This window comes from Camellia sinensis, chromosome 2 (genome assembly GCF_055761805.1).
Source record: "Camellia sinensis isolate YWXY chromosome 2, ASM5576180v1, whole genome shotgun sequence".
NCBI lineage: Eukaryota > Viridiplantae > Streptophyta > Magnoliopsida > Ericales > Theaceae > Camellia > Camellia sinensis.
The window spans coordinates 23,850,501-23,870,609 of NC_138962.1; the positions used below are offsets into that span (position 1 = coordinate 23,850,501).

The following is a 20,109-nucleotide window of genomic DNA, read 5'->3' on the forward strand; positions in this document are numbered from 1 at the left end:
GGAAAAAAGCATGTAGATGTAACATAGAAGAGAATGTTGGCACCATTGATGAAGGTGAACACGAATGCGTAGTCAATGAGATCAATCTGAAAGAGACAAAGCCTTGTTTCTGCTTCTTCTAGGGCTTCCAAGTGCTTCGTTTCTTGCTCATTCTTCAAAACCAAAAATAAAAAAATTATAAAAAAATTATTGCTAAGTAGTATATAGGTAGGTAGCTTTCAAGCAAAAGAGGTAAAGAGGGGTAATTATAGTAACTGAGATTTTAGAGGGTGGTGTGGACGATGTAGCCGCTGAGGAGGAGTTAACGAGCGAGCTCTAAACAGATAAAGCCACTTGATCGACAGATCTGAGGTGAAAGGGTAAGGACGTAACTACGCCGCCACCGATCTATTACCGTATCGTGATGATGATAGTGAATTCACTACTGAGAGATGTACTGAAGCTTCAAACCCCTTAAATATGAGATTTTTAGATATGGCCATGGTGACGGATGTGTATGCGCTTACGGTAGTCAGATCTTCTCGAACCTAGCAGAGCCACTAGCAGATGAGGAAAAAGAGTCAATACGGCACCGAAGACAATGAGATAGATAGATAGATAGATAGATAGATAGATATGAATATATATATAGAGAGAGAGAAAGCAAGACAGTAGTGACAAAATCGCGGGGAGCTCGACGATGCTGATCTAACATCTCCGTCGCCGAAAAGAGACGGCGTCTTCGATTTAGATCTAAGCATTGGAGCAGAACTCATCGATTGGGGTTTTGAGATTGAGAGGATGAGGAGTTAGAGTAGAGAGAGATTATGGGTTCATTTCAATAGATAGGGTAGGAGAGAAGAAAAAGAGAGAGAGAGAAAGATGGATGAGATAGAGAGAATGAGCTTTGTTGAATGGATTTCAACAAGTTGTTATATGAAATCTAACTTTACAACATGAAGAATGGGTAATTTGGTCATTTTTCAAAAACTTATCTTTATGGACAAAGTAATTTAACACGTGGACCTGTGGATCGAAAAAATTTAAAATTTGACAGTTGGACTGAATACCAAAAAAAGAAATCTCATTTGCGCCTTCGCTTAAAAAAGGTTGAGCCACCATTGTTGCTTTCTCTTTCTATAGTGAGAAACAAAAGCAAAATCAAAAGCCCCCTATCATTATTTCTTTTTTCTTTTTTGTATGAGCCTTTTTGGTATTAATTTGTTTTGTTTGTATTGCTGCTTCATCATGGATTACGATTTGGTAGCAAATACTCTTTTGAATGAAGAAACATAGTAAAGGGGGTAGCAATGGGAATGAGAAGGAGAAGAGAAAGAGAGGAAGGGCTGATGATGATACATGTTAGGATGAAGATGTGCCATTTTCCAACATTGACGGAGTTGAGTGTAATTTAGGTAATAGTTAAGGGAGGTGAGTGTAAATTGACATAAATTTATCAAATTTAAGTTTCTGTTATAACCTACAAACAAACTTCAAATACTATTACCCACCCAAATGCAACTCCTTACCTCCATTTTCAGATCATCAAACCCCAAAACCCTAGTCTCTCTCCTCCACACCTCTTTCAACTTCCACACCTTCTCTCTCTCCCTCTTGGAAACCCACCCTCACCCTTTTCATTTCAACCAAATCCTCTCTCATGCCATCACTTCAGGCCTCTTCACTGACCCCTTTGTCTCCAGCAAACTCCTCCGCTACTCTCTCTCTTCCTCCCACCTTCTTCCCATCTCCTTCTCAAGCTCCATTTTCTTCCAAATCCAACACCCAAATCTCTTTTCTTGGAATTTCATGTTCCAAGCCTATTCCCACAGCTCATCCCCCCTTCAATCTCTCACCCATTACAATCTTATGAGGCGCAGCAATAGAGTCATCCCGGATAAATATACATTCCCTTTTGTCCTCAAAGCTTGTGGTAGACTTGGGTTGATTGAAAAAGGCCTTGAAATTCATTGTTTGAGTGCCAAGCTCGGGCTTGAGTTTGATGTTTTTGTGCAAAATGCGCTGATATCAATGTATTTTCAGTGTGGTTTTGTTGAATTTGGGCGGATGGTATTTGATATGGTTCCAGGTTTGGTTCGGGATGTTGTGACTTGGAATAGTGTGATTTCTGGGTATGTACAGAGTGATTGTTGTGCCAATGCATTGAAGGTGTTTGGGGAATTGTTGGATGATTGTGCTGTGAGGCCAAATGAGGTTACTGTGGTGAGTGCTCTTACTGCATGCGGAAGGAATGGGTTTCTTGATTTAGGAACCAAAGTTCATGGATTTAGTGTAGTAAGTGGCTTTGATTTGGATGTCTTTTTGGGTTCTTCTTTGGTTGACATGTATGCGAAATGTGGGCAGTTAGAGGATGCTCGAAAGGTGTTCGATAGAATTCCTAATAGAAATATAGTTTGTTGGACTTCTATGATTGCGGGTTATGTCCAGTCAGATTTATACAAGGATGCGATTGACTTGTTTAGGGAGATGCAAGTTGTTGGGGTTAGAGCAGATTCACCGACAATTGCTTGTGTCATTTCAGCATGTGGGCATTCGGGTGCTCTGCATCAGGGGAGGTGGGTGCATGGTTACTGTGAGAGGAACCACATAGAAATGAACTTACCAGTAAAGAATGCTTTGATTGATATGTACTCTAAGTGTGGAGATATTGAAAAGGCTGTTGAAATTTTTCATGGAATAACCAAGAAAGATGTATTTTCATGGACCGCAATGATATCAGGCCTTGCAATGAATGGGCAGTCTGAGAAGGCATTGCACTTCTTTTCTCAAATGGAAATGTCAAATGATGTCAGGCCGAATGAGGTCACATTCCTTGGGGTCTTATCTGCTTGTAGTCACAGTGGGTTTGTGGATAAAGGGTTTTACTATTTTGAAGCAATGACTAGATGCTATGGTCTCTCCCCCTGGCTTGAACACTATGGGTGCATGGTTGATCTTCTAGGCCGTGCAAACCTTTTGGTTGAGGCAGTGAAGTTTATCAAGTCCCTTCCCATTCGATCTGATGTGGTTATATGGCGATCCTTGCTTTTTGCTTGTCGGAGTCATGGGAATGTAGAACTGGCTGAGTTTGCAGCCAATAAAATCGAAGAATTAGAACCTAGAAAGTGCGGGGCACGTGTTCTTTTGTCTAATGTTTATGCTTCTGCCTCTAGGTGGAGCGATGTGAAGCAGGTAAGGAAAAATATGTTTGTTCACGGAACCCAAAAGCAACCTGGATGCTCTTTAGTCGAAGTAAACGGTCTTGTTTCTGAATTTTTTGTTGCAGATAGTTCACATACTCAGATTGACAACATATCTGAGACAATTTTTGGAATTAATAAAATTCTGCAATCTGATAGTTTCGACTCAAGTATCTTGCATTATCGAGAACAATGGGATGGAGTGTAACTAATTTGGATTGTGATATCTGTCTAATTTCCTTTGATATGTACTCATGCTTGAGCCAGACCCTGTAATTTGATGCCAGAAAAATTTATTTACTCTGATCACATCATTGTTTGAAGATGATGCTTGTGATTAAATTAAAATTGAAACACCAGTTTCCTGATAAAGTTTCTCTTGGTAAATTTGCAAGAGAGAAGCTCTGAGAAGTGGATTTCATCAATAATGCAGGGTTACATTTGTTTAATCAGTATCGTAGGAATTGGAATTGGAATTGGAATTGGAATGGAAGAAATTTAGGGCATGTGCATTCATACAAGCCATGAAAAAAAGAAAGCATCAGGGAATCGTACTCCGTGGGGTCCAAAAGGCAGTTAAAGCATGTGATATTGAAGGGCAAATGTTAGCTTAACTTCCTGTTTTCTGATTTTCCATATCAAGAAATAACCCATTTATTTTCTCTAGTGGCTGGCTTTCATCAAAGGGAACCATTTGTGGAGGATTATGCTCTTAAGACAGAGTGCTCCAATTTGGTGCTGGGCAGAATATTGTAACAGTTGGACAATCAAATGCAAAGAAAGCCAGCCATGTCATTGCTGCCCAAAAAAGAACTACCATTTCAAGAAATGGAGACACATGCCCTCCACTAAAGCTCAAATATACAACATGCCAATGCAGAGAGAACCATCCTCAACTGGCTGCAGATCTTGATGTTGAGCAGTGAGTCGAGGCTTGAGGGGCTAAAATGCCCTGTGACCACTCTTGAGTTTAGACATGAACTAAAAATGCGTTAGCGGAGAGGCCTCGGTGTTGGAGTGATAGAGACCAGTTTTGACAATGGTGCCGACGTGAGATTGGAGGAACTATGAATGACATCCTGCTGACAGACAGCTTCGAAATTGGCATATTTTACAAGGTTTCATGACAGTAAGATTGCCTCGCTTGGCAATTTTCTGTAAACTGTTGTCTTCTTGGCCCAGAACATATTTTGAAATTTAGTTTGGAAATCTTTGTCAAGAAATGGAGCTTTAAGAAATAAAACATGATTTTAGGAAATTATGAAGTCCAAATTTTAAGTTTTTATTTCAGTAGAATTGTTTTTGAAGGTATAATTTGTATATTTTTTGGTGTAGGCCTGTTTGCTTTTTGAGAAAACTTGGGAAAAGGAAAAAAACAGATACGCTATTACTATTAGTTCAATTTGCTTCATATTATTATTCAATTTTTAAATTTTAATTCTAGCTAAAATTTTGGCCCACTAGATAAAAATTATGGGTCCACCCCTGGATAAATGTATTTGGCATGCGAAGAGATAATGGTTTGAACTAGGTAATATTAAATACATTTATGCTATGTTTAAATCTTAAATTTGTTAAGAAAATGTTGATGAAAGACAAATGAACCTTGGAACATCTTAACGAACATAAGATTGGGTTAAAAACTTGGGGGCATGGGATCAAAGAGGCTAGGTTGCTTCTATCATATAAAAATTGAAAACAAAGGAGAAATAAATTCATTTAGTCATATCAATAAGATATCAAATTACAAACATATTAAGCTTTGTTTTTAGTTCCTAAACTCAAGACAGATCATATCATATAGAGAAAATTACTGAAAAAATCAAGCATCCGCCTACTAGTGTAGCTATTTAATACAAACAACAAAAGTTTAAATGTTATATATTTCCGTTATTGATTTTGAATAGTGTTGACATTAGGGACTAAAGCATCACATATTACATATTTTGGGGACCAAAGTGGAACAAGTAAAAGATTGAGACTAAAATGTAACAGAATGTATACCTGGGACTTGCCTAGTACCTTGCCAATTCTAAATTTAAAATTTAGGTAGGATTTTCTTTCTTTCTTTCTTTCTGTTTTCTTCTTCTTCTTCTTCTTCTTCTTCTTCTTCGTCTTCCTTTTTTTTTTTTGGTGTGTGTGTGTGTGTGTGTTAATTATTATTTTTTTACAAAAAAAACAGCATTTATTTTTGCTAAGTAAAATCAACCATGCTGGCATTGGTGTGTATTTTTGGTAGCTTGGTGTTTAATATTGCCTCTTGGACATATTTAGGCACAGTTTCTGTATATGTACAGATATACTTCTTATTGATAACTGTATTGCTTTTCAATACTCTTATGGGATTCCACAACAAACTTTAAGAAGATATCCCAAAGAAGTTAAAAGTCACTCATGTGTGTGGGTATGTTTTTTGACCCTTTGAGTTATTCTAAAAAATGTATCATTATTTTATTTGATCTGGGTTATTGCTGTGTTGCAGGTCCCTTCTTTTCTTTATGTTATTCTTCTTCTTTTAGACAATGTTTCCACAGTTATATACTGTATTTGGAATGAAAGCTGACTTTGTTTTCTCTCTTTTTCCACATCATTGCTTACTGAAGAATTGGCCAGGGTGGAGGGGAACTGAAGTTAACAGAGTCTCTTCTAGAAACGAAGTATGAGATTGTACTCTTTTCAGCTTTAATATATATTTTTATCATTTGTTTAAGCGCTATATTTAATGAGAGATTTCCTTCTTGCAGAATCTTGAGATAAAGAAAATCAACGATAAGAAGAATGCCTCTATGGAAGCTCAGCAGAAGTCACTCTTCGAAGGGTTCATGATATACCTCCAATTGAAGCCATCCTTGCACCTCTGGAGGTTGAACTTAAGATTGCACAACAGGAGGTATTTAATGTTTTTTATCATCAATTGCCTTTGAGTTCTTGTTTCAGTTCTTTCTCGATGACCAGAATAAAATGCCTTTTCCTCCTGGAGGCTTTTTGGCATTTTATCTTTCTTGACTTTTGAAATTGGAGGCTCTCTGATTTTTCTTTCGAGTTTGATTTTAAACTTTTATTTTATAGAAGAATGGTAATAAAAAGAAGAGTGTGAGTTCTTTGAAGCTCTCTGATTTTTCTTTCAAGTTTAATTTTTTTTCTTTTATTTTATGGAAGAATGGTAATAAAAAGAAGAGTGTGAGCTCTTTGAGGGTGTTCCTGTAAAGAAGAGTGTGAGCTCTTTGGATGTAATTGTTCCTTTGCAGATTACAAAGCTGCATTATGACAACAAGGCATTAGATCGCCTGACCAAATAAAATTTGGGGCAAACTGTTGAATATAAAAATTAGAGTATATAGAATATTTTTATTTTTAGTATTATGTATATAATATGTGATTGTGTCAATCATTGATTTAGTATTGTGTCCTTATTTATATCGTTTCTTAAATTGTATGATGAATTTGTTATATATACATGGTCTCTACCTTATTCATATATACTAGATTCATTATACAATTTAGGAAACAATATAAATAAGGAAACAATACTAAATCAGTTATTGACACAATCACAGATTATATTTATAATACTGAAAATAAAAAGATTCTATGTACTCTAATTTCTATATTCAACACAAACTTCACTTTACTCTCTATGGTTTGGGCCGGGTGCGGATTACCCCCTGACATTTGGAAATCACCACATAACCTCCTGTGGTTACTAGATTGAAATGCATAATTACAATTTCTGTCAAAACTAACCAAAAGTGTAATTCACGCGCATCTGTTGAGAGTTGTTATGAATATGAAATTTGTTTTCAAATCAAAACATCCTATTAAGTCCAAAATTAAAACCCTACCATTCCTCTACCTACCGGTGATTTGGACCAAGGGTGATGCCAGTCTATGAAGCATGGGTATTTCAAAAAACATGTCGTACCTATATTGGGTACTTACTGGCGTATGATACGTCGTATGGTACTTCTGTATACGTACCAGGTACACGAAACTTGTATCCAAATTTTTTCTTTTTAATTTTTGGCGTACCCAGACGTACCTAGTGTATCCCCAAGTTGTACCATTCCTCAGTTAAAACAATGTTTTCTTCTACTACAGAGATAAAATTCCTTTCACTAGTCTTCTCTTTTATTTTTAGTTTTATACTTAACGTGATTTTAAAATTAAACTATGGTTTATAAGTTATTTAATATATTGACATTTAATTTTGATTTATACCTTTACTTTTGACATTAAATGTTAATTATAGGTTGGATCTTAACAAATTAAACTATTTAATTAATTTTTGCATTACTCTAAATTAAAAATAAATATTTTCTTACAAGCGTACCAAGCTGTACCCGTACCCATACCTGTACTCGTACTCTATTTTTTTGGATTTTACTGTATGGACATACCCGTATTGTACCAGTACCAGTACTCGTACCCATACCCGTGCTTCATAGATGCCAATACAACAATAACCTATGAAGCATGGGTACTTCGAAAAATATGTTGTACTCGTATCGGGTACTTACCAGCGTATGATACCTCGTATGGTATTTCTGCATACGTACCGGGTACACGAAACACACAGTTTCTTAATAAACTTATAAACTTACCGGGTACTTATTTTTTATTTTTAGTTTTATGCTTAGCATGGTTTTAAAATTAAACTATGGTTTGTAAGTTATTTAATATATTGACATTTAATTTTGATTTATAAACTATGTGTTTGTAAGTTATTTATAAACTTATAAACTGTGTGTTTTGTGTAAGTTTCTTAATATTGACATTTAATTTTGATTTATAAACTTATAAACTATGGTTTGTAAGTTATTTAATATATGGTTTGTAAGTTTTATGCTTAGCATGGTTTTAAAATTAAACTACGGGTAGGCTCTTAATGTAGCACGGGTACTCCAAAAATAGTGCTGTACACGCACCGGGTACTTACCGGGTGCGGGTACGCGTACCGGGTACGGCAAAAAGTGGTCGGGTACGTCTGCCTCAGTCGAGTACGGCTTGGGTACGGAATGGGTACGCTGATGGTGCGTTTTGGGTACGGCGGGGGCAGAAATCAAATTTTCCAAAAAATTGAGGAGTACCGGAGCAATATTAAGAAAAATTAAAAAGAAAAAAAGAAAAAAAGAAAAAATGTATATGCAATTTGCCCTAATCACCTCGTCTTCGACTTTGACATTTGCCCTAATCTCATCGAAGCAAAGAGGACTTCGACCATCACCCTCCTTCGACTTCGACTTCGACTTTTGCCCTAATCTCATCGAAGCAAAGAGGCGACTTCGACCATCACTCTCGTCTTCGACAGCGACCATCACCCTCGTCTTCGGCTTCGACTTCGACCCAGAGACTTCGGCTTCGACCTGCAGAGAGGTATCTCTTCATCTTTATTTTTTTTGTTTTTTTTTCTTGTTTCTTCTTTTTTCTTCAGAGGTATAATCTGATGTTAATAAATTAGAACACAAAAAATCATATTTAGAACAAAAAAATTAAAAAAATTAGAACCAGGTTATTCAATCATATTTAGAACAAAAAAAAAATTAGATCAAAAAAATTAATAAATTAGGAAATAATCATAAATATTAATAATCATAAATATTATTTTTAATCATAAAATTAGATCAACAGAATGTTAATAATAATCATAAATATTAATAATCATAAATATTATTTTTAATCATAAAATTAGATCAACAGAATGTTAATAATAATCATAAATATTATTTTTAACCATAATTATAAAAAAAAAAAAATCCGCGTACCGCAGCAGTATCCGTACCCTACTTTTTTGGGGTTTTGTCGTATTGGCGTACCCGTACCATACTCGTACCCACACCTATGCTTCTTAGATCTTAACAAATTAAACCATTTAATTAATTTTTGCATTACTCTAAATTAAAAATAATTTTCTTTTACAAGTGTACCAAGCTGTACTCGTATCCTACTATTTTTGGATTTTACCGTACGGCCTACCCGTATCATACCAGTACCAGTATCGATACTCGTATCCGTACCCGTGCTTCATAGGTTAAAGCAAAGCAAGCAAGAAGAAGCATTTTGAATTTGATGGATTCTGCATTTCGAAATCAAACACTGCTCTTAATGGAGGCATTGTACCCACTCTGATTATCCCAATACAGAGACCAAAGCATGACACCTCCATACTTGGATGACTTGTTTATCTTCGGCAATATCTGACCCTTCAACACGTCTGCCAGAATAAACCCACTTGTGATAGCCTAAGTCGTCGCCAGCAAACCCATAAACACCTTCGCATCACCCTTGGTCGATCTTATCCAAACAACTTCTCCTAAATCATTAAAAGCTTTGACACAACAATAAAAGATTACTACAATGTGAAGAAAAACCTAAACAGTGGAACATATTTGAGAATTTGACTATTGCACAATAGACTATATGCCCTATCTGGCTTGATTAGGTTTTTGTTGGTGATATTGTTGGAGCATTTTGCTCAATTCTCAGAATTAAAACTAGAATTCATGGCCTCAATTGGCAAATAAGATAAGATTTAAAGGCAGGAATCATAACATTCACCAATAAAAGGAGAATAAGTATATCTGAAAAACAGTCTACAACATATTCTGGACAATATGATATGGGACTCGATTGTCTCCAGTTGGGCAGCCCAATTGGACCGTCCTGTCTGGCCCATTTTGAATCTATCTCGATAATGCAAACCGTTAATGTGTAGAGCATGTCGAGTAATTCATCCTTACAAAAAATCACGTTGATTAGATATCGATAGTCACTTGATCAGATAACATATATGTCAATAATTTTTAAAAAAATTATATTTATCGTTGACAAAAATATGAACCAATTGGCTATCGATATCCAATCAACGTGATTTTTTGCAGCGATGAAGTGCTAGTTGTATACATTAAACATTTTGGATTATCGATTTGGACTCTATGGTGTGCCCACGGAAGCCTAACAATGTGGTGCAGTAATTGGATTGGAGACAATCCTAGGCCACGTGGGACAAGGTTTTCCTCCAACCCATTATGTAGAAACTCCTACAACTCAACGTGGCAACTTATTATCGACTACTTTTATATAATTCAAAATCTACTATTTCATATTTAATTGGATAAAAACTCTACTCAAATTCCAGGAAAGGAATCGTATGTATTTTCAAGTAATTTTTGTTTTTTTACAATCAAATTTCTATTTAAATACATATTTCTTCAACTTTTCGAACCAACTACATTGTAATTGCCTCTCTATTAAAAAAAAAAATCTGATCTTCAATTTGTGTTTCTTTTATAATTAAATCCATTGAACTTGGTTTTATAATCTAAAAACAATGAGAAGTTTGAGGGAAAAGAAACACACTAAGAAGAGTACAAATTTTAATCAAAACATAGGTAGATTGATAGTATAACCTAAAGTTTTTGTTTATGGGTAAAGAATTCAGCACCCTAGTTTTTCAAGACTAAGACCAAGCAACAGGCAAATATTGTTGGCACATTTCACTGGTTATACATAAGCAAAGCGATGAACATATGCAATCAAAGAATATGTTAGGATATGTTTTAGAGACCCAGATTGAGTTCTTTTGAAAAAAGTTTTAGATGGAATTTTAATTTTAAAAGATATACAAGTTACCTAAAAATATATAGATTCCTTTCTTAAAATTTAAGTTAATATTGACTGCATAAGTTACACGAAAGTTGCTGCTCAATTGAACATTGATCAGTTGGGTTTGAATTGGGCAAAAAGTGATCAATTATAAATTGTCACATCTCTTAAGTTATAGTTCTTATATAACGGGTTGGTGGAAAATCTTCTTCACATGAACAAAATCATTAAACCCCATCAACAACATACATGGCATAATTGTGACTAGAAGTCACAAGTTTTTGTACACAATTGGATTTATTGTGAGAATTAAGCAAAATAGATTGCCTGGTCAAGTTTGGCAAGTGAAAATTTTAGTCAAATTATTAAAAAGTTAATATATTCTTGTTACTTCTTTTTTTTTTTACATGTTTGGTAAGTACAAAAATTTAAAAAGTCATTAAAAAAATTAATTTCCAAATGAGTCCAAGTGTAAATTTAAAATTATTGATCTATTTTTACTATTTTAGCATATATATTAATTTTTTTTCTCAATGATTTTGAAAGCTATTTACAAAAACTAATTGAGATCTTTTAGTTTGTGAAAAAAAAAAATATATATATATATATATTTACAAAATACGTTATTTATTGATCTAATACAAGGTCACAAATGTTAAATATTAGCTATGTGTTATTTAGCAAAAAGAAGAAAACTTTTAAAGCACTTAAATCTATCCTCTTAATGAAATATTTGTTAAATCTTTATATAACACGATTTTCTAATGTAACAAACAACTTTTATGTCAAGAATTATTAAACATATATCGAAATAAAACATAACTAACTAGTGCATCTTTTTATAGGATCTGGGTTGTAAGTTCAAGTGATCTAACCACTTACTAGTTTGAAGTCTCAAATTTGAATTTATAGAAAAATATCAACATGTATAGAAAAATATCATTCTATCTTATGTAAAAATAAAAACAAAAACAAATAAATATTTTTGTTTTTTTTTAAATATATTTTTTAGATAAAACTATAGCATCATAGCGTTTTACCAAACCGTTGTCTTCTGTTTGTCATTCACGTTATCTAAGAGGGTATTTGATAATCTCATTCAGCACTATAAACTGAATGTATTAGGTGATAATTAATTAAATTTATTTGATAACGACAATTGATATCACTTAAAATTTTATCATAAACTTTAGAAAATTTTAAATCGTATAAAACTTATTTAATTTTAGCTAAATTTATAAATATTACATATAAGTATCGATATATACTATTATAAATTCACCACCATCACCACAACCACCATCATGCCACCGCCACCGCCACCACCACCATGCCACCGCCACCACTACCATTACCACTATTACTACCATCATGTCACCGTCACCGTTACTACCATCATGTCGCCGCCACCATTGCCACCACCATTATTACCACCTCCTTCATCACCATTGTCATTGTTGTCATAAGCACTACCATCATTTTACTACAACCACCATCGTTACCGCCATCACCACCATACCACTACCAACACCAGGCCCGGTCTTGAGATTTCTAAGGCCCAAAGTCGATAATCAACTAATAAATTTTTGGAGCCCTTCACATTTTTTTTTTCCATTGAATGAAAAAAAAAGGTAAAGGACAAAAGATTTGTATTAAAATCACAAAAAACACTTAGTATTTCATTAAAATAACTAATAAGTATCACTTGATCATCGTTTTTCTTTCATTTTTAGGAGCAAATAAATTAATCATACTTACATAATCTAGTTTTTTTTTTGCAAAATCATTTTTAATGGATAACAATGCTAATCCATTCAATCTTTCTTATGACATGGTTGATTGAAGGTAATTTTTGATGATTTTCAACTTTAAAAAGCTTCTTTCCCTGATTGCAACTGTAACCGGAATAGTCAAAAGTATCCTATAAGCAACCCATGAATTTGGAAAACAATTTGCCATCAACTGCAGATGATTGAGCACTTCAATTGGTTTATTGACTTCTTTTGGTAATCTCTCTTTCAAGACTTTTAGCTACATCAATAAATCTCTTCCATCAATATCGGAAATATCACCATGTTTTAAAAATTCTTCAAGGTTCACACACCCTGCCTTCAACGATTCATTGCTGCACTTTTTCAAGTCAAACAAAAAGTCAAAGTTTGCCTTATATACTTTGAATTGTTTGAACCTATTTTTGAGTGAACAAAGGGCTTGATCAACAAAATAAAAGAAGTAACCAATTCTAAATGATTCTTCAGCCGACTGGGTCACCTCTTCGCTAATATTCTTATCAAATTGTTTCATTCTAGAAATGATGCACTTTTCAACAAATATAGGTTCAATTCCCAATTCACTTGCCATTTCTTTAGCTTCAACCATAGCCTCCATGAAACCAACTTCTCTATACGTTGCAACATACTTAACAAGCCCATCTAGATGCTTTACAGCAATTGCTATATCCATGTCTTCACTTTGAAGAAGCTTCCTAATAGTTGTACCAAATTACAATACTAAACAAGAACTCAAAAGTCTCAAGTTCATGAGTTACTAGGGATTTAGCTTCACTTTTTGCAATCAAATCTGTGGTAGGATTGTTGTATAAGTCAACTAAAGCATCTCTTATTTTTGAAGCATTGCATCTTAGTGGTTTAACACTTTCAATGTGACTTTCCCAACACATTTGTGACAATGACTTAACCGTGAGGCCTCCTTTTAGATTATCTTTTAAAATTGCCCAACATTGAACGGAAGATGAAAACAATACATATATGTGTTGTATCACACCAAAAAAAAGTTTTTGCTTTAGAGCAAGAGTTGGCCATATCACAAAGTACAAGGTTAAGATTATGACAACCACACGGCGTATAGAATGCTCTAGGATTTACTTAAAGTACTTTTGTTTGAACACCTTTGTTTTTGCCTTTCATGTTAGAGCCATTGCCATATCCTTGCCCTCTTAAGTCACCAATATTAAGCTAGTTCTTGACTCTAATCACCAATTCTTCCATGAACCATGCATGTAACAACTTAAATTTATAATTAAAAGAATGAATTTCCTACCTTAAGTCTTGAATTCCAAGTGTGTTAGCTCAAAAAATGCAATCCTCCTTCAATTCCTCTAAATATCCAAGCCAAACTCTAGATGAACTCAATTTCCCCTAGTCTCCTTCTCTCTTACGGTTTTGGTCTAGAGGGGATGGTAAAATGATAGTGTCAAATATGAAATCAACTAATGGCTTAGAGAGTGCCCACTAATGGCAACAATGTAATAAACTCAAGTTAATGTAACTTAACTTTATTTATTCTAATTTAATCATTCCAAATTAAATTTTAATTAAACCTACCATAAAATCCTACAATTCCTAATTAGCATAAAACACCAATCAATTTCTGAATCGGTCACCGATAAGACTTTCAATTCGCAATTCGAAATCAAAACATGAACAGATCATTCAATGACAAACAGATAGAAATAAAATTAAAGCAATACACTCATGTAATCAGTTCAGGATTTCATCTTAATCAATTACTTATCATGTTTGATCACAATTTAACGCTAATCAAAGGTGAGCCTTGTCACAGACCTCGACCTCCAAACTAGTACATTATATAGTTTTAATGAGTTTAATTGCATGATTATGTGCTTGATTGTGTGATTACATGTTTAATTCTATAATTATCTGTTGATATATGGAATATCTGTTTAATTTGACGACATAGAGTCGAAAATTGGGAGCCTTAACGGCTTCAAAAACTAAAATTGACTAGCCCAATAGGCTAATTGGAATATTTAGAATTTTATGGCCACTTTAATTGAAATTTGATTTGGACCAAAATAATTAGAATATACTGATTGACTTAGTTGGAATTAAGTCTAATTAATTAATCCTAAGCACCTTTGATTAACCCAACCTAATCACACCCTATATAAGACCCAAATTAAGCTTATGAACTCATTTTTGTGTACACACTCAGCTGAGAATTGAGAGAGAGGAGAGGAGAGTTCAACATTTAGAGAGAGAAAGAGGAGAATTGTAGAGATTTAGAGGGAGATTCAAAGATTTGAGCCATAACACACTTGAATTCAACACTAGGTATGTCATTCATCACTAATTCATGTAGATAAGGCATGTAGTAGTTGAATTCCTCTCTTCTTTAAACTCATTGGCATGTTATTGAAGAAAAGAAGCTATGAATATCAAGAAATGGAAGAATGGAGTTGAATAGCTTACATGCATGCATATTTGAGTTGGAATTTCATGGAATTCATTCATGCATGGCACAATTATACGTCATTTTAGAGAATCCATCATGTCTTCATGCCTCTCACGTCACTTGATCATATTTTGAACATGTTTTGGTGAAATGTATACTCAAACTGAGTTAGACTTATTTTACAACTTGAAACTGAAGTTAATGGTTGAGAAATTACCATGATTTTGAATAAATGGGCTCAACTTGAAAGTGTTTTCATGTTACATAGTGACTCTCCATGTTTTTATACCAAAAATGCAAGATTTGAAGCTTTGAGTGCCATGTTTGAACTTCAAGCACAGTTCTGGAAATTCCAAAATTCGTGTTGTCCACTCGAGCGGAGGAGTCCACGCTTGAGCGTGGAATTCGAGCTCCCAGAAGTCTTTGAAATTTTATAGTCCCCTCGAGCGACCAAAGTGACGCTCGAGCGAGGACCCTTTTTCTCAGTTTTCTGCTTGAGCGACCATCGAGTGGGAATTTCACGTATCCAGTACTTTTGCAGGTCGCTTGAGCGACGGATGTCACGCTCGAGTGACCACCTTTGTTTTTGAACCCCCGCTGGAGTGTAAGAAGTTGCGCTCGAGCGGAGACCCTGTTTTTAGCAAAATTTTATCAACTCTTTTAAGTGCACATTTGCATCCTCATGCCACTCCTAGCCTTCTTAGGCACCTTTTTGGACTCATATAACCATACAATAAGTTAGAGAGGTCTAAAGAGAATTGAATCAAAACGAATAGAGTTTCATTTTTACTTTGTTATGTGTTTCGTTTAGGTGGACGACCGAGGCGTAGGGACAACTCAAACCACTATGAGTAATAACCTTATAAAGATATGTTCAAATTGCTTTTATTTTCGAAAGTGTCATTATTATCGGAATCGATATGTGAATGGGTTACTGAAACTCTAGTTCTTATAAATGAATGAAGTTCCCTTTTGAAAATGTATTCACGACTCAACCATTGACCCTTGCCTGGGGGAGATTAATGCCATGGCATATTGACCCTTGCCTGGGGGAGATTAATACCATGGCACATTGACCCTTGCTTGGGAGAGATTAATACCATGGCATATTGACCCTTGCCTGAGGGGGATTAACACCATGGCATATTGACCCTTGTCTGGGGGAGATTAATACCATGGCACATTGACCCTTGCCTAGGGGAGAATAATACCATGGCCCATTAGCCCTCGTCCGGGGGAAATAATACCGTGGCCCATTGGATAATTGGATATAATATTTTGATTGGCCCTCGGGGTTCTGTTGGTATAACAACACAGTTATTCTATCGAATGTAATACATGTTAGTTGAATGGGTATTGATGTTAAAATTTGTTATTCGTAATATTGTCGAGCTTCATTCATAAAACATCTTTATTCTGTTATTACTCATTGGGCATTAGCTCACTAATTATTTAGATATGTAATTGTAGGTGGGCAAACTGAACATCGGAGTTAGATAGCCCCGAGTCTACCCGGGTCAGCCTTTTGTGGAGCTTCCAAGTGAAGTAATCAAGCTTGGGCGGAGCCATGCTTGTCGAACCCCTTTTGTGAGGTTTAATGGTTTTGTATTTTGTACATAGTTGGGGTAGTGTTTTTGTAAGTTATGAATTTGTACTTATGTTGGGTGTAACTTGAAACAAAACCTTACTTAACATATTTGCTCTCCTCATATATACACGGCTCAATGGATGAATTCTATAACATTTTAGATTTTCGGTAAGCCCCGTACTTTATATTATTTGTTTATTTGTATGGAGGCCGTAGGTAATCTATGATTACTGGCCGGTCATGACGCTAAACCTATAAGGGCGGGTTTGGATTGGGGCAGAAACCATTGCTGGTTGCGGTTGTTATTGTTGCAGTCTATTTACTACCACAGCCTGACGGGCTGTGACCTCGGCCTGACGAGCAACATCTTGCTGCAAGGTTTCAACTATTTGCTAAAGATGATGGATCAATTCCTCTATACTGACTGGGGGATACTGTGCCATCGAAATAAGGGAGTGATCTCGTGGTGGACTAGATGTAGAAGACTGCCCTTGAGCCTGACTGGAGGTAGGTGAATTGAGGGGTGGCTGTTGTAAAAACTAAACCGGTGAATTCTGCCTAACTCTCCTTCGTCTCGTAACCGGTGGGAGTGAAGTAAACACGGGCTGTCCCCTAACAAGATCTTCGACTTTACAAAGCCTTTTGACTGCGGTCCAGAGCACTTGGGAGATATCCGAACTTTTGGAAGCTATGGTGTTAAGCTACCTAACAAAAAGAAATAAAAAAAAGAAAGCAGTAATCAGAAACCACATAGCACCTCAGCCAATAACGTTACCAACACAGATGTAATTAAAGCTGTAGGACTGCACTCAACACTGAATTCTTGCCCCCAAAACGGATACCAAACTTGCAACTGATACGTACATTCCTGTATAGTTTCACTGTAAAACACATACTAGTTAAGGGAGAGCCAAAACACCTTTATAAGGGGGTAAGGTTACCTTGTCCTAGTTTCATCAAGAACTAGGGTCACTATTCAAAAAAAGCGGTTTCACACAATCCTGTATTCGGGTGAGCATCTTGTCCTAGTTTGGAATTGTCTCTATGGCTTTCGATATGCAACTAGGCCGATTGGTCAAAAGAGTACCTCAGCAAGACTACCTAATATACCTCTCACATCTAACACCAAGACCACATTAGACAACCATCTACAATAGTCCACGTTTCTGATGAATTGGGCCTTCAACCGCTTGTTCACCACAGTGGCGATGAGGTTGTTGCGTTCTAGATGAAAATTGCGTTGTTTTTGGCGGAATGGTCAGAACTAGGGCTCAATACTGAGGTGATGAGTAATAAAAGAAGGGTCGATGCTTGGCATGTCTGAATGAGTCCAAGCAAAAACATCATTGTGCTTAGCTAGGAGAGCCATGAGGTCGACCTTGGCCTGAAAGGACAGTTGGCTGTCAACCTTGGCCGTCTGCGTTGAATCGGCGGGATTAATGGGCACTTTAATGAGTTCCTCCATTGGTTCCCCTCTAACTAGCTCCTTCTCGTCTCTGACATCAAGGCCTTCAATGATCATAGCCTCCTTCATCTTTACCTCTTTTAAGGAGGCGACATAGCATTCTCTGGCCACTCTCTGTTCGCCCTTTACAATGCCGACCCCCTAATCAGTAGGAAATTTTATAGCCAAATGGTATGTGGATGTTACGGCTTGTAGGGCATTGAGAGCTGTTCGTTTGAGTATGATATTGTAAGTGGAAGGACAGTCGACGACGAAGAAAATGAGGAGTTTGGTAGACTGTCGTGGATACTCCCCTATGGTGATTAGAAGGTTGATGGAGCCTAAGGAGGTCATTCGATCTCTTGTGAAGCCAACAAAAGGGGTTTGTAAGGGTGACAACTTTTCTTCTCCTACCTTAAGTTGGAGGTAGGCGTTGAGGAAGATGATGTCTAAGGAGCTGCCATTATCGACAAGAACTCTTCTGACTTTGTAGTTTGACAAAAGAGCAGAGATGACCAGAGGATCGTCGTAAGGATAGCGAACACCTGTGCAATCTATTTCTGTAAAGGTGATCGGCTCAGACTATTGCTTGGGTTGCTTGTAGGGTCGGTCCACCGTCGTTACTTCCTTATAAGAGCCTTGTTTGATTTTTCTGAGCTTAGTTCATTGTGCAGACAGAGATGGTCCATCGCACGCGAGCTCTTTGGCAATGACCCTAATTTCCCCTACCAAGGGGGAGGAGGGAGGATCACCTTGTGCTCGGGGTTGTTGTTGAGTCTGGTCATTATTCCGCTTAGGTTGTGCAGGTTGCCTAGGAGGAGCGTGCTGGTGGTTGTGCCTTGAGGGTCAGTCCTAGGTCTTTGTGGGGGACAGGTTGTCGTGAATTAGCTGAGACGTCATTGGCGGATCAAATCCTCAACCTAGTCTTTATGGTTGACACATTTCTTAGTGTTATGGTCGTTGTCTTTGATGGAAACAACAATACTTGGATTGATCCCGCCGGTCGGAGGGAGATCTTGATGGTTGAGGCCATTTCAGGTTATAGCCTTGTTGAATTTGGTTCATGTAGACACCCCATTTTTGACTGTCTTTACGACTTGGATGTCACGTTTGCACACACAATGATGAGTGTATACGCTTGTCAAGTGCTCAAAGTCCTCAGTGGAATGCCACAACTTTGAGCCTTCAAACCTTACACACTTGTTGCCTTATGTTTGGACCAAAACCAAATATTTTCAAGCTTGCAACCTCTTGTGGCCTGTCGGCCCCTTCTATTGGCTGTCGACCACTGCTTTTGGTTGCCGGCCACTGATATGGCCTGTCGGCCATAATTAGTGGCCTGCCGGCCACAAGTGTGTTTTGTAGATATTTTTCTACTAGCTGTGCTAGCTGTTGGCACGGATGCATGCACTGTCTTACACGTGTATATATTGATATTTCTGAGGGAGTTACATGTTTTTCTGTATATAAAAGACCTCTCATTCTGTTTTGAAGGTTGGAATTTTTAGAGAAAAAATTCTCTCTCTCTTGCAATTTCTTAGCTTTTTGCAAGCTTTTTCCTATATACTCTTAACCAAACCTTACCATCTTTGAGTTGAGGTACCTTTGGGCCTAGTTTGAGCTCTTAAGGGTGTGTTTGCCTTGATTTGTTACATAGAATTGGTTCTCCTCTTCAAGAGGTATAAAGTTTTGTTTCTCCTGTTGTTTTATTTACTCTTTTCCTAATTGTTTTCCCACTTTTTTTGGTTTGTATAAAATCTGTATTTTTGGGCTGAAACTTGTGGCTTAAGGCCAATAAGGGTTGAGGGCTGGTTCACCTTTCTTTACACCTTGTTTTCAAGGCCTTTACCCTTGTGTTTCCCACCTTTACACTATCTTTTTTTGAGCTTTTAAACACTAATTTTTAGAGTTATTTCAATGGCTAAAATGTTGTTTTGAAGTCCAAAATTGGAGGGGTTTGCATCCCCTCCTTGTGTCTTGCTTACTAGCCTAGTATGTTCTATGTTTTAGCTTATTGTTCTAGCTATTTTTGTCTTAATTCCAGCATGTTTTAGGAATTATTTATCACTGTTTTAGGGCTA

General features: G+C 36.3%; 1 non-coding gene and 1 pseudogene across 3 annotated transcripts; both read left to right on the forward strand.

The window, feature by feature from the left end:
* The first annotated feature begins 1,470 nt into the window (after nt 1-1,470).
* Nucleotides 1,471-4,989, forward strand: LOC114313650 (pentatricopeptide repeat-containing protein At1g31430 pseudogene; annotated as a pseudogene). 2 transcript variants are annotated; one of them, XR_014360691.1, is made up of 2 exons: nt 1,471-4,308; nt 4,515-4,989. The product of XR_014360691.1 is annotated as a pentatricopeptide repeat-containing protein At1g31430 pseudogene, transcript variant X1 (transcript). The 2 variants fall into 2 exon arrangements; XR_014360692.1 differs by having other exon boundaries at nt 1,471-4,297.
* A 314-nt stretch (nt 4,990-5,303) lies between these two features.
* LOC114313604 (uncharacterized) lies at nt 5,304-6,004 on the forward strand. Its single transcript, XR_014360693.1, has 3 exons — nt 5,304-5,583; nt 5,783-5,836; nt 5,924-6,004. It is a non-coding gene; the product is annotated as an uncharacterized LOC114313604 (transcript).
* The last annotated feature ends 14,105 nt before the right edge of the window (nt 6,005-20,109 follow it).